A 15,290-nucleotide genomic window follows, 5' to 3' on the forward strand; every position below is an offset into this window, starting at 1 on the left:
TACCCTCTGCGAGTCCCGCTTGTTTCAACTTCCCTTTTCCACAAAGGCGGGACTCGTAGAGGGAAGGCCTCGATGTCGGCAGCTTGTCTTGATCACTGCTGCTGACGAGTTGCTGAAGAGAGCCGCGGAGCAGGGGGGTGTTGCCAGGTGCAGGTAGAAGGGAGAGGGCCAGATGCAGGACTCGTGGGTGAGGGAGGAGAAGAGAGAGAGAAAGAGAGAGGGGAGGGAAACAAAAGGAAATCTTTCATACTGGGCTGGGCCGGAGTGGAGGGAGGGTGGAAAGATTCTAGCTACAGGGTGCAGTAACAAAGGAAAAGGGGGGGAAAGCTGAAAATGGAGATAGTGACACAAAGAAGAGAAAGGGTAAGCAGGACCTACTGAATAAGGATAGAGATACAGAGGGGACATGAAGAGGAAGTGAAATAGAGACATAGAAGTAATGCTGAAAAAGTGGGGGGGGGGGGGGAGATAAAGACATTGAAAGGGCAAATGGTGAACATGGCGTAAAGATAAGGACAGAGACAAATGAAGATTCTGAAAAAGTGGTGAGATAGGGATATAGGTGAGATGGACACAAAGAAGGGTGATGCTGGAAAATAGGTGGAATGGTAATTCTGACAGACACAGAAGGGAAATGCTGGATCAAGGAGAGATGGGGCTCAGGCTGGATGGAATGAGGAGAAATGCCTTGTTGGCCCGGAACTTCCTCTCCTACGTCAGAATTGATGTCAGGGAGCGGAATGCTGGTCAGCGCAACACTTCTGCAGGGAAAGCTTGGGACGGCGGTGGCTTGGGGGCTGTTCCCTGATTGCGGTGGCAGCAAACCGAGTGGCTTGGGGGAGGGCACGGAGACAGAAAGAAGGGGGAACAGGGAGACAGAAAGAAAAAGTTGGGGGAGAGAATGAGGTCTGGAGGAGAGGAAACATACAGGAGGCTGAAAGAAAGGAAGAAAGATTGGATGCACAGTCAGAAGAAGAAAGTGCAACCAGAGATTCATGAAATCACCAAATAGCAAAGGTAGGAAAAATGATTTTATTTTCAATTTAGTGATCCTGTATATAGCATTAAGATAAGAAACAATATATGCAGTGTTAGATTTGTTTTACAATGGTTTTGCGGCTCCAAGTTTTTTTTTCTTTTCGAAAACGGGTCCAAGTGGCTCTTTATGTCTTAAAGGTTGCAGACCCCTGGTCTAGGTCTTTGCCCCATATGGCTGCTTGGTGAGAGAGAAGGTATTCGTGGTGTTTTTTTCATTTTGCAGCCTCTAACTGGAGGGGAAATGAATTTTGAGTGTGTGTTTCTCTTGTGTTTGTTATTGTGTCTGGACTTCTACCCAAATTTTGATTGATACGATAGCGCCTTTTAACCAAGATCCTTCCCTCATCAAACTCCCCCCCCCCTTGGTTCTCTCAAGAACTATCACTCATCCATCGCCAACTTCGTTCCTCAGAACAGTGATGGAGACGATAGCATTCTCTTTCCTCCTTAAATCAATATAAAGAAAAAGCTTCTCTCTATAAACTCCATCCAAAACGCAAAACAAGAATACTATTCTAAACATATAGCAATGCTCGTAATACCTCTACACTTTTTTACGATCACTTACTTCCCAAAACCCAAAAATGAATTGTCTATCTAGGCCCTCAACTCAAGATTTAGCAAATCACTTTCACAATAAAATAAAAGCCTTCTGTAACAAACTTACGTGATTTCCTACTCTTACAACTTCAAGTTCACCTAATACTTCTAAAGGTTTCTCATTTAGCACTTTATCGGAACTCTTTTTACCATCTCTCGCTGATATTCATCAGACTGCAGAATATGAAAACGTTCAACACCTCGGAAGCATTACTACCCACTACTCTCAGAAATAATTTTGGTCCCTTTCATTCAAAAGATGATCACTAATAGTCTCCCCTTTGGAAACTTGCAACAATATTCCCAAAACTTTAACAATTAAACTCCTCAGATGAAGAATGGCTATTGGTCAGTAGTTTGTACAATCTCCCTTTCTTAACAAAGCTAAGTAGAAGTTTGTATTTAATCAACTTTCCTCTTTCTTGGAAAAAACAAATGCTTTTCATCTCAAACAAACGGGTTTCCAACCTTACCAGTCTACTGAATTTTCACTGGTCGGTTTAACCACTGCAATCCTATACTTCTTGGATCGCCACAATCACCGCAAATCTGTCCTCTTAAGTTTCGCTAAATTTACTACTATTAGTTATTTCTATAGCACTACCAGACGCACGCAGTATGAAGTTTCAAGTTTAATAATAATAATAAAATTCTGATATACCACCTTATTTATTTCAAGGTGGTTATACATTTTAAAATAGGGCAGAAACAGATAATATAATTTAAGATAACTAACAAAATAAACATACACGATTATACACGACTGGACAAACGGGTATGAGTGGAAAAGAAGGGGAGAACTACAATGATGAAAGAAAAGCACAGTTACTTACGTAACAGGTGTTATCCAGGGACAGCAGGCAGATATTCTTAACGTATGGGTGACGTCACCGACGGAGCCCCGGTACGGACCTTTTTAACTAGAAAGTTCTAGTTGGCCGCACCGCGCATGCGCGAGTGCCTTCCCGCCCGACGGAGGAGTGCGTGGATCCCAGTTAAGATAAGCCAGCTAAGAAGCCAACCCGGGGAGACGGGTTGGTCGTAAGAATATCTGCCTGCTGTCCAAGGATAACACCTGTTACGGTAAGTAACTGTGCTTTATCCCAGGACAAGCAGGCAGCATATTCTTAACGTATGGGTGACCTCCAAGCTAACAGAGAGGGAGGAGGGATGGTTGGCCATTAGGAAAATAAATTTTGTAACACAGATTGGCCGAAGTGTCCATCCCGTCTGGAGAAGGCATCCAGACAGTAGTGAGTAGTGAACGTGTGAACTGAGGACCAAGTGGCAGCCTTGCAGATTTCCTTGATAGGTGTGGAGCGGAGGAAAGCCACAGAAGCAGCCATAGCTCTGACCCTGTGGGCCGTGACAGCACCTTCCAGTGAGAGACCGGCCCGAGCATAACAGAACACAATGCAGGCAGCAAGCCAGTTGGAAAGCGTCCGTTTAGAGACAGGACGACCTAGACGGTTAGGATCGAAGGTCAGAAAGAGCTGAGGAGACGAGCGGTGAGCCCTGGTACGATCAAGGTAGTATGCAAGGGCACGCTTACAATCCAGCGAGTGCAACGCCTGTTCCCCAGGATGGGAATGGGGCTTAGGGAAGAAAACAGGCAATACAATGGACTGGTTGAGGTGGAAGTCCGAGACCACCTTAGGCAGAAATTTAGGATGGGTACGCAGAACCACCTTGTCATGGTGAAAAACAGTGAAAGGTGGGTCGGCAACCAGTGCATGCAGCTCACTAACCCTCCTGGCAGAGGTGATGGCAATGAGGAAAAGCACCTTCCACGTAAGAAATTTGAGTGAAGTTGTGGCAAGAGGCTCAAACGGAGGTTTCATGAGGGCTGATAGAACCACATTCAGGTCCCAGACGACTGGAGGAGGCTTCAGAGGTGGTTTGACATTGAAGAGGCCTCTCATGAACCGGGAAACCAGGGGATGAGCCGTAAGAGGTTTTCCGAGGATAGGCTCATGAAACGCAGTGATGGCACTGAGGTGGACTCTGATTGAGGTCGACTTGAGGCCAGCGTCGGAGAGAGAGAGCAAATAGTCCAGTACAGTTTCCACCGCCAATGAGGTGGGATTGTGATGATGAAGGAGACACCAAGAGGAGAACCGGGTCCACTTCTGATGGTAACATTGGAGGGTGGCCGGTTTCCTGGAAGCATCCAAAATACGACGGACAGGCTGAGACAGATTCTCTAGAGAGGTCAGCCCGAAAGAAACCAAGCTGTCAGGTGGAGCGAGGACAGATTGGGATGTAGTAGAGACTGATGCTGCTGAGTAAGTAGAGTAGGAAACACAGGAAGAGGAATGGGCTCCCTGGAGTTGAGCTGAAGCAGGAGGGAGAACCAGTGTTGGCGAGGCCACCGAGGGGCGATGAGAATCATGGTGGCTCTGTCCCTGCTGAGTTTGCAGAGCGTCCGCAACATCAGAGGCAGTGGAGGAAAGGCATAGAGGAACCGATCCGTCCAGTCGAGCAGGAATGCATCCGGGGCCAGACGATAAGGAGAGAAGAGTCTGGAACAGAACTGGGGCAGCTGATGGTTGTGAGGAGCTGCAAAGAGGTCCACCTGAGGAGTGCCCCAGCGAGCAAAGATGGAGCGGAGTGTGGGAGGATCCAGAGTCCACTCGTGAGGTTGAAGGATGCGGCTGAGATTGTCGGCCAGGGAGTTCTGTTCGCCCTGGATATAGACAGCCTTGAGGAAGAGACTGTGGGTCGTGGCCCAGGTCCAGATGTGGATGGCCTCCTGACAGAGGAGGGGAGATCCGGTGCCGCCTTGCTTGTTTATGTAGTACATGGCGACTTGGTTGTCTGTGCACAGGAGCAGAACCTGAGGGTAGAGAAGGTGCTGGAAGGCTTTGAGAGCATAGAACATGGCCCTGAGTTCCAGGAAATTGATGTGATGTTGACGCTCCTGAGGGGTCCAGAGTCCCTGGGTGCGAAGATCTCCCAGGTGAGCTCCCCATGCATAAGGGGAGGCATCTGTGGTTATGATCATGGAATGAGGGGGTAGATGAAAGAGTAGACCCCTGGAAAGATTGGAGGAGTTCAACCACCATTGAAGAGATTGCTGAAGAGACGCTGTCACAGAGATGGGATGAGAAAGAGGATCGGTGGTCTGTGACCATTGGTTGGCAAGAGTCCACTGAGGTGTCCTGAGGTGGAGTCGCGCCAGAGGAAATACATGGATCGTCGAGGCCATGTGGCCCAGGAGGATCATCATCTGCCGAGCTGGAATGGAGTGATGAAGGAGCACCTGACGGCAGAGGTGGAGCAGAGTTCGATGGCGGTCAGAGGGGAGAAATGCCCTCATAGAGTGGTGTCGAGAACTGCTCCAATGAACTGAAGTCGCTGTGTGGGAAGCAGATGCGACTTGGGTAGTTGATCTCGAAACCCAAGAGATGGAGGAACGAGATGGTGTGATGAGTGGCTTGTAGTACAAGCGGAGACGTAGGTGCTTTCACCAGCCAATCGTCCAAGTAGGGGAACACCTGAAGGGCGTGAGACCTGAGGAAGGCCGCCACCACAATAAGGCACTTGGTGAACACTCTGGGTGATGATGCGAGGCCAAAGGGTAGCACTTTGTACTGATAGTGATGGTGCTGTATCTGGAACCGTAGGTAGCGACGTGAAGTCGGATGGATTGGGATATGAGTGTAGGCCTCCTTGAGGTCTAGGGAGCATAGCCAGTCGTGGTGGGAGAGAAGAGGGTAAAGCGTGGCTAGGGAGAGCATTCTGAACTTCTCTTTGACTAGACACTTGTTGAGGTCCCTGAGATCGAGGATGGGACGAAGGTCTCCTGTTTTTTTGGGAACCAAGAAGTAGCAGGAGTAGAATCCCTGACCCCTTTGGTCCGGAGGTACCTCTTCGATGGCATTGAGGAGAAGGAGGGATTGGACCTCCCTCAGGAGGAGGGGGGTTTGGGAGGAGTGATAAGCAGACTCTACGGGAGGATGGTCTGGTGGAAGAGTCTGGAAGTTGAGAGAGTAGCCGTGGCGAATGATGTTGAGGACCCACTGGTCCGAAGTGATGACCTCCCAACAGCTGAGGAAAAGCTGAAGACGTCCTCCGATAGGTTGAGGGAGAGGCAGCGATGGTGGGAGAATGGCTATGCTCTGGAGAAAAGAGTCAAAAGGGTTGAGACGGCTTAGATGAAGGAGGAGGCTTGGCAGGTTGAGTCTGTGGGCGAGCCTGAGTCTGATGTTGGTGTCGAGGATGGCGAGACTGTTGTTGAGGCGGGTTGAGAGGTCTGGCCGAGAACCTACGCTGGTAAGAAGACTGTTGTCTGTAGGGACGAGCAGGTGGAGTCTTCTTTTTAGGTTTGATCAGAGTGTCCCACCTGGTCTCATGTGCTGAGAGTTTCTGGGTTGTTGAGTCCAGGGACTCTCCGAAGAGTTCATCGCCCAGACAAGGAGCGTTAGCCAAGCGGTCCTGGTGGTTAATGTCTAGGTTAGAGACTCTCAGCCATGCCAAACGGCGCATGGCCACCGCCATGGCAGAGGCGCGAGAGGTCAGCTCGAATGAGTCGTAGATGGAGCGAACCATAAATTTCCTGAGTTGGAGGAGGCTAGAAATTTGTTGCTGGAACAGAGGGACCTTACGTTCAGGAAGATATTTCTGTAAGGAGGAGAGCTGTTGCACCAGATGCGTCATGTAGAAGGAGAAGTGGAAGGTGTAGTTGTTGGCTCTATTGGCTAGCATGGAATTTTGGAAAAGGCGCTTACCAAATTTATCCATGGTTTTTCCCTCTCTGCCAGGAGGGGTGGAGGCATATACACTGGAACCCTGAGATTTTTTCAAAGTAGATTCCACCAGGAGGGACTCGTGGGGCAATTGAGGTTTGTCAAACCCTGGGATTGGGATAACCCGGTACAAGCTATCCAATTTACGCGGGGCTCTGGGAACAGTGAGGGGAGTCTCCCAGTTCTTATAGAAAGTTTCCCGTAAGATGTCGTGGACGGGCAACTTTAGAAATTCCTTGGGAGGTTGCTCAAAGTCTAGGGCATCGAGGAAAGCCTGAGACTTCTTAGAGTCGGACTCTAAGGGGATGGAAAGAGCTGCTGACATCTCCCTAAGGAATTTAGAGAAAGAGGATTGCTCTGGTTTGGAGACGGTGTCGGTCATGGAGGGTTCTTTGTCGGTTGACGAAGTGTCCTCTTCGGTACCATGAGGGGAGTCTTCCCACAAGTCTGGGTCCCTAACGTCGGGGTGCGTACGTTTGGACATTGGCGTGGAGGGCTCGGCATGGCGGGTCTTTGAGAGAGATTTGCCTGAGCGCACCGAGGCGGTACCGGGTGAGGAAGACCGATGTCGTTCCTGGGACCGGACAGGGTCGGCAGTAGCACGGGTATGCACTGTAGGTGTTTCGGCCAAGAGCACCGGCATGGAGGTATTAATCGGTACCGAGGGGGTCGACACCGATGGGACAGTGCGAGACTCGGACCGGTCCTGTACCGGAAGGTGCGGTGCCAGCAACGCCGGCAACAGTTGTTGGAGTTGTTGTTGCAGCTGCTCCTGTAACTGTGTTTGGAGTATGGCTGCGATGTGATCATCCAGGGGAGGCACCGGTACCATTTTTTTCTTCTTCGGTACCATAGGTGCCGCTCTACGCTCCGGCGATGAGGAGGCCGATGATGAGACACTCACCGAGATCGGAGCGGAGCGTTTGCGGGGTCGGTGTGGTGCCGGAAGGGCCGGTGTCGCAACCGTGGCAGGAGGGCGCTCGAGGGAAGTGGAAGGCTTCTTAGCCGGCTTACCTGGGCCCAACGACCCCGAGGAAGGGTCCGGTGGTGTCGACGTCGTCGGTGCCGACTTTTGGGGTGCCGTCGACGTCGCGGCAGGTTCCATGGCAGATCCGGTACCAAACAAAATATTTTGCTGGATCTGCCTATTTTTCAAAGTGCGCTTTTAAGCGTAGCACAGCGGGTGCAGGTGTCAGCCCGATGCTCTGGACCCAGGCACTGGAGGCACCAATCGTGCGGGTCAGTGAGAGAGATCGGGCATGCACACCGCTGGCACTTCTTAAAACCCGGTTGAGGGGGCATGAAGGGAAACACGGCCTCCGCAAAATCAAAGCCGGAGGCCTGTATGATGACAACAGGCCCCGCCGGGGCCGGCTCGAAAAAATAAAGAAAACTCGACGAGTTTTGTTTTTTTTTTTAAATAGGAAAAATAAAGTAATCCAAAGGGAAAAAAGAAGAAATTCGGAAAAAATACGCGAGCGGGAAGGCAAACTAAATGATTTCAACGGCCGTTGAAAAACATGCGACTTCTTCGCTCCGCGGAAACGAAGAAACTGGGGACCACGCACTCCTCCGTCGGGCGGGAAGGCACTCGCGCATGCGCGGTGCGGCCAACTAGAACTTTCTAGTTAAAAAGGTCCGTACCGGGGCTCCGTCGGTGACGTCACCCATACGTTAAGAATATGCTGCCTGCTTGTCCTGGGATAAAGTAAGATATTAAAGGTATAAACAAAAGGGTGGGGTTAAAAACAAGTAAGTCCAATAGAAGTGGACTCATAAAAGATAAAAAAATGTTTTGTTTTGTATTTTTTTTTAATAAAAATCCTTAAAAGGACATTTACACTTGAAAGGCATCTTTAAAAAGGAATGTCTTAAGAAAAGATTTAAATTTCTCAAGATTAGTTATCTCTCTTAGAGCATTTGGTGCTGAATTCCAGAGGGTTGGGGCAACTACTGAAAAGATAGTGTTTCTTCTATTGTTAATATGGTTTAAGGCTGGGATTACTAATAAATTCCCTGGTCGGAAGAGCTTACAATCTAAATATGCAAGACAGACAAACAGGATGTCATGGATACAATTAAGGGGGAACGGTTAATCAGTGGGCTGGGTTGGAGGGCAGAGGAGTAGGGTTAAGGACTGAAAGCTATTTCTTACAGCAGCCTTCGCTATGATCAACTCCCTACTACTTCAGAGACTTCAAACTTCAGGCATTTCCGGTACAGCCTTAAATTGGTTCTCCTCTTACTTTGAAAATCGATCTTATCAAGTGAAATTTGAGAACAGTGTTTCTGAAATCTTCTCTCAAAAATATGGGATACCACAAGACTCTATACTCCACTACTGATTCTTGCTCAATCCATAGGCTTTACAGCCTCCGCTTATGCACTTTTACATCCTTTGAATCCTAATGTACAGGTGACGTTCAAGAAATAAACCGCAAACTCAACCAATCAACTCATGGCTGAATAAAAACATGCATTAAACATTAAAAAAAACTAAAGGCGTTTTGTTTCCCAGCACACATAAGGAAGATTTAATCATGCCCTTCTTATCTACTGAATCCACCCCAATACACATGGACATGAAGATAAAGCTACTGGGGGTTATCCATGACAATAAAGCACAGTTACTTACTGTAACAGGTGTTATCCAGGGACAGCAGGCAGATATTCTCACATGTGGGTGACGTCATCTACGGAGCCCCGACGCGGACAGCTTTTCAAGCAAACTTGATTGAAGTTTCAAGCTTGCTATGCTGCACCACGCATGTGCATGCCTTCTTGCCCACTAGAGGGCGCATCCCCACCTCGTGGTCCTCAGTTCTGTTTCTTCCGCGGAGCCAGAAGCCCTGTTGATTTTGTGCTCCGTGCTTCTTTGCCTTCTGACACCGCGGCTGAGTTCTTTTTCTCGGTCGCTGTGCTTCTTTTGTTATTTTCTTTCATTCGTGTTACTTTAATCGTCGTAGATGACGTCACCCACATGTGAGAATATGCTGCCTGCTTGTCCTGGGATAAACTTACCTACCACGAACAGATAAGCTTGGTCTGGTTAAAGAGCTAGGTTTTAATTGCGATTTTGAAGTTTTTAAGTTGTAAGGATCACTGGCTGTAAATATAAGTCCTTTTTGGATAGGTCTTTCATGTTCCAAGCAAGCAAACAGCAGTCTTGGTTAGGTAACTACATCAATGGAGCCAGACTGACTTACGGCGCCTTTCGGAAAGAAATTACAACTGTACTGTTTGACAGATTTATCTCCTAAACAGAAACCACACCAAATTTGTATATTCCTTCTGTCTATTTCTTGTGTAATATGTTCTACTTTCACTATTTGCATTTTGTAATTCGCTGATTGTCCAGCTCTCTTCAGTGTGAACCGCCTAGAAGTCATCTGACTATGGCCGTATAGAAAAATAAAGTTATTATTATTATTATAATTCACTCTGGTTAATGGCATTCCAGAGTGCTGGGCTCTAAAAAACCCCCCCAAAAACCTGTGTGTCTTATAGATTTTAGATGTGCGAATTGATATGGGGGGGGGGGGGGAGGAGAACTAGACGGCGATTGCTTAATGAACAGAGAACCCGGGTGGAGTGTATGGTATAGTTAAAGAATTATGATAATCAAGAAGTCCAAATCTAAGAGATCTGAAAGTAAGAAAGAAGATTTTGTATTTAATCCTTGATTCAATGGGAAGCCAATGACATTCTTTTAAGCAGAGGAGTGTACCTGCTCACATGAAATAGAAGCCAGATAGTACAGTTTTGTAAAGTCTGAAGTTTGTGCATCAGACCCTGTGAAATTCCTGAATAGACTGTGTTGCAGTAGTCTAACTTGGTTGTAAATAAAGCAAAATGTATTGGCATCTAGTAGGTTTCTAATTGAGCATAGTTGTCAAAGTGTGAAAAAACAGGATTTGCTAAGTGCAGACACCAGAGGGGCAAATGATAGCTGAGAATCGAAAAGAATGCCTAGAAAATAGAAAGAGTCAACTGGGGTGATATTGGTATTTAGGAAAGAAAGGGTGCTAACAAGATGTGGTTAATGGCCTGATAGCCAACAAACAACCGTTTTTTCAGGGTTTAGAACTAAATGGTGGTTGAGTAGCCAATTCACAATTTTTTTTGAAGACAATTTTGTAATGGTTGAAGATTTTGGTTTGTAGATATGGCAGGATGTAGAAGAAGAATGTCACTTGCGTAAATGTGAAAAGATAGCTTAGAACAGTGGTCCCCCAACCCTGTCCTGGAGGACCACCAGGCCAATTGGGTTTTAAGGCTAGCCCTAATGAATATTCTTATGTTCTAATCCAGTCAGGTCTGCAGGATTTCCCCCACTGAATCTGTATGAGATCTACATAAATACAATGGAAGCAGTGCAGGCAAATAGATCTCATGCTTACTCATTGGGGAAATCATGTAAACCTGACTGAGTTGCGGCCCTTGAAAACTAAGGTTGCTCATCGCTGCTCTAGGTCCTCTTCCTCTCAGTACAGAAATGTTCTAGCTTCATAAACTCTCCATTTCACTCTCTCCCCATCCTCCCCATGTGTCTCTCAAATTAAAGCTCTCCCCCTTATTTCAGCTTGAACCCCTTTCCCAGGCTTGATTTTCCTTCCTCCCAAGGCTCCACTCCCAGTTTTTTTCTGTTTGCCTCTTTCTAGTTTTCAGATCTGTATGGGGTCTCATAGTTTGAAGTTTGATGGCCCCAAACAGACACAGTAAACTCTATTAACCAGGAACAAGCAACCAGAACTCTCAAGCAAGCAGAAAAAAAAACCAAAACCCAAAGAAATACTATAATACTTCAAATGAAAATACAATCAATTTCTGGCAGAAATTTAAAGTGTAAATTTAGCACACCACACCCGAGTATGCCCACGATTTGCCTACTACATGTCCGGTAGTCTGTCTGGAACAGTTTATGGAATGGCATAGTATGGGGTATGGTATTAAGTTAGGCTCCCAAGCAACCAGAAACTACATTTATCCGGCAAGTACTAATCCCCATGGGTGCCTGTTAACAGAGCCTACTGTATTTGTTCCCAAAGAAGCAAAATTATACCCCCCCCCAGTCCCAAAGAGTTTCAAAATATGAAGCAAAAGGTGGTGTCATCACAAATCCGCAACAAAACGAAAACAAGCTCTATTATTATTTCCCCAACAATTTCAAATGTTGTGGATATTCAAAACATGGTCAGAGCTTCTCCCACTACAATAGATGGTTCATTCCAACCATTAAACATGGTAGTGCACTACAAAGCCTCACAAAAACCGTTGAAAACTGCTTACATACAATCAATCAATTTGCCATATCTGCTGCTGCTACTACCAATGGTTTCACCCTCCACAGGCTTCGTCAAGGAGATTTAAAAGTGTCACCAGGCAGCACTACTCACTCCAAAGGGAACACTAGGGCAGAATAAGAAGGGAGCAACACACATCTGGAAGCCAGTGAAGAGCAGCAAAAATGAGCCTCAGCAACTCCTTGATCAGGAGGTGCCACAAACCTCAAGGAGGACCTACAAGTAAAGCCAAATGGACAGAACCTACAACCTCCTGCAGCTCTGAAACTCTGCAATGCACAGGAATCCCCACAGGTGTCAAAGTCGGTCCTTGAGGGCCGCGATCCAGTCGGGTTTTTAGGATTTCCCCAATGAATATGCACGAGATCTATTAGCATACAATGAAAGCAGTGCATGCAATTAGATCTCGTGCATATTCATTGGGGAAATCCTGAAAATCCGATTGGATTGGGGCCCTCGAGGAGGGACTTTGACACCCCGGTGACACTTTCAATAGGGAGCACTATCATTTCAGCTTGGGTCACCTATCTACCAGCAATAACAAAAGCATGGCACAGTGACAAATCAATGCACATTTATTTGAAGGATTTATATCCTGCACTATCAGTAGGTTTCTAGATGGATTACAGCTCTACATAAGAAACAACACATAATTTCCAGGATTAAAAAATACAGGACAATGTGAGATTTACAGTAAAGACAAGGTGCATTTATACATATAGCTAAGTAACATCAACTTTCAGTTCCAGTTTTGTAACTATATTTGGCTATCTTTGTCTGACAATGTCCTCCTGTGCCGTGTTGGCCATCACTACGTGTAAATACACTTTATTATGCATGTAAATTCTACTGTACGCTATTCAAGCCCTGAATGGTGATGGACCAACCGATCTAAACAATCGCCTAACCAGGAACAACACATTCAGACCAAGGAGAACACGGGCACCCTTCATTCACCCCCCCCCCCAATCAAAGGCATACAAGTAAGAAAATGTACAACAGCCTACTAGCCACCCAAGCAGTGAAAATAGACCACCACATCTCCAACCTGCTGATCACAACGCCCAACTACAAAACCTTCAGGAGAGAATTAAAAACAAGTTATTCGGAAAATTTGTCAAGTCGGACTAACCTTCTCACTATATCCCCGGACTCTAATGCTTCTTCTAATTATCTATCTTGTAACTTCACTGGGTATGCCCAGACCAATTCATTTGTAATCCACCTAGAACCTAAGAACATAAGAATCGCCTTACTGGGTCAGACCAATGGTCCATCAAGCCCAGTAGCCCGTTCTCACGGTGGCCAATCCAGGTCACTAGTACCTGACCAAAACCCAAGGAGTAGCAACATTCCAGCATCTCAAATAGCAGCAAGATTCCGGAACCACAATGAGAGTAACATTCCAGAGCTGAGATCGTGATGTCATAATGCCTCACTCAACAGTGCCTCAGAGCCAACCTCAGCAATGATGTTACAATGGCTTAATATCCTATACTTGAGTCACGTAAGAACATACTGGGTCAGACTAATGGTCCATCAAACCCAGTAGCCTGTTCTCACGGTGGCCAATCCAGGTCCCTAGTACCTGGCCAAAACCTAAGGAGTAGCAACATTCCAGCATCTCAAAGAATAGCAAGATTCCGGAACCCTAGTGAGAGCAACATTCCAGAGCTGAGATTGTGATGTCCTAATGCCTCAGAGCCAACATCATCAGTGATGTTACAATGGCTTCATTGTCCTATACTTGGCTCATGTAAGAGGATAAGAACAGCCATTCTGGGTCAGAGCAATGGTCCATCAAGCCTAGTAGCCTATTCTCATGGTGGCCAATCCAGGTCCCTAGTACCTGGCCAAAACCCAAGGAGTAGCAACATTCCAGCATCTCAAAGAATAGCAAGATTCCAGAAACTCAATGAGAGCAACATTCCAGAGCTGAGATTGTGATGTCATAATGCTTCAGAGCCAACCTCATCAGTGATGTTACAATGGCTTCATCATCCTATACTTGGCTCATGTAAGAGCATAAGAACAGTCATTCTGGGTCAGACCAATGGTCCATCAAGCCTAGTAGCCTGTTCTCACGGTGGCCAATACAGGTCCCTAGTACCTGGCCAAAACCCAAGGAGTAGCAACATTCCAGAAACTCAATGAGAGCAACATTCCAGAGCTGAGATTGTGATGTCATAATGCCTCACTTCACAGTGCCTCAGAGCCAACCTCATCAGTGATGTTACAATGACTTAATTGGCTCACATAAGACTATAATAGCCATACTAGGAAAGGCGAATGGTCCATCGAGCCCAGTAGCCCATTCTCAAGGTGGCCAATCCAAGTCACCAGTACCTGGCCAAAACCCAAGGAGCGGCTTCCCCCATGTCTTTCTATTGGCGGAACAGAAGACACTAATGCAACTTAAACTTATAACTCGTTCTGAGCTCTCCTGGGAGGACGGGATGTTACGTTACATCAGATTTCTAGACCGCTTAACCATAAATTCAACACGGTTAACAAAAGACTACAATTTGAGAAAATACACCGAGATCTAGCTTGGCAGAAATTTTGGGGAAAAAAAGGAAAGTTTTCAACCTTCTCTAAAACGTTCATAAATAAAGAAACTGTCCCTTCATATGTGCTTAGTGATATTCCATCAGAGATTAGTAGCAGGTGGGATGAGCAGCATCTTTAAAGATAAGGCACCAAAATCAGCCATAGGCAATTCCGGTCCTCGAGAGCCGGAGCCAGGCCAGGTTTTCAGGATCTCCACAATCAATGTGCACGAGATGGATTTGCATCTCAAGGAGGCAATGCATGCAAATCCATCTCGTACATATTCATGGGGGAGATCCTGAAAACCTGGCCTGGCTCCGGCTCTCGAGGACCGGAGTGGCCTACCCCTGATTTAAACCAACATTACACCCAGCTGCAGAAGTAAACAAGAAGCCTAGCGAGCCACAAAGTACAGAAAAAGCAAAGCATAGGAGGCAATTGGGGGGGGGGGAGGGGGGCTTGACCTCTGCCTGGATACGGTCAGCCCCCCCGGGACTTGTATAGCACCTTCTGGGGGCTCTGGCATCGCAAAGCATCGGCCACTGGAGGCTTAAGCGACTTGCGCAGAGTCACGCGGGATTTCCTCGCACAAGCTCAGGGTGCGGAGGCAGCAGCTCCAGCGCCGACTGAACACAGCGGGGCGAGAGGCGCTGGCAATACTCACGCCGCGGCGGTCCTGCTGCTGCCGGGGAGACGCATCCTCCCCCACCGAGACGAAACGAGGCGGAGGCTCGCCGGCCCCCCCTTTTGCCGCCGCGCTCACCGACGCCCGAAAAACCTGCCGCCGCTTTCCAGCAGGCGCGCGCGACCGGACGCCTCCCCGGCTCCCCCCTTCCCCACTGCGTGGGCGCGTCAGGACGCCGCCGGCCAATGGGAGGCGGGCCCGCGAGTCAGCTCCGCCCTGCGGCTGGAGGCCGAGAAGACTGCAGCGGTGCGCTCCACCCACCTCGAGCGACGCCCTTTCGCCGTCAGCCGCGCGGGCCCTGGACTGCAGGGCGGCCAATCGGAGGCAAGCTCTGCTCGCGGCCGTTTTTTTTTCTCTCTCCCATTG

The 15,290-nt window shown here is 47.6% G+C and overlaps 1 protein-coding gene across 3 annotated transcripts in view; it reads right to left on the reverse strand.

The window, feature by feature from the left end:
• Nucleotides 1-15,142, reverse strand: part of TMEM63B (transmembrane protein 63B) — a 162,364-nt gene extending 147,222 nt beyond the window's left edge. Inside the window, exon 1 of one of the 3 annotated variants that reach the window (XM_033937151.1) lies at nucleotides 14,904-15,140. The gene's annotated coding sequence lies outside the window, so the exon portion shown is untranslated. Of the gene's footprint in view, nucleotides 1-14,746; nucleotides 14,877-14,903 lie in introns of those variants that run through there. The other 2 variants (XM_033937152.1, XM_033937153.1) reach the window with 2 other exon arrangements.
• Between the last annotated feature and the right edge of the window lie 148 nt (nucleotides 15,143-15,290).

The sequence above is a fragment of the Geotrypetes seraphini genome, chromosome 3 (genome assembly GCF_902459505.1).
Source record: "Geotrypetes seraphini chromosome 3, aGeoSer1.1, whole genome shotgun sequence".
Taxonomy (NCBI): Eukaryota; Metazoa; Chordata; class Amphibia; order Gymnophiona; family Dermophiidae; genus Geotrypetes; species Geotrypetes seraphini.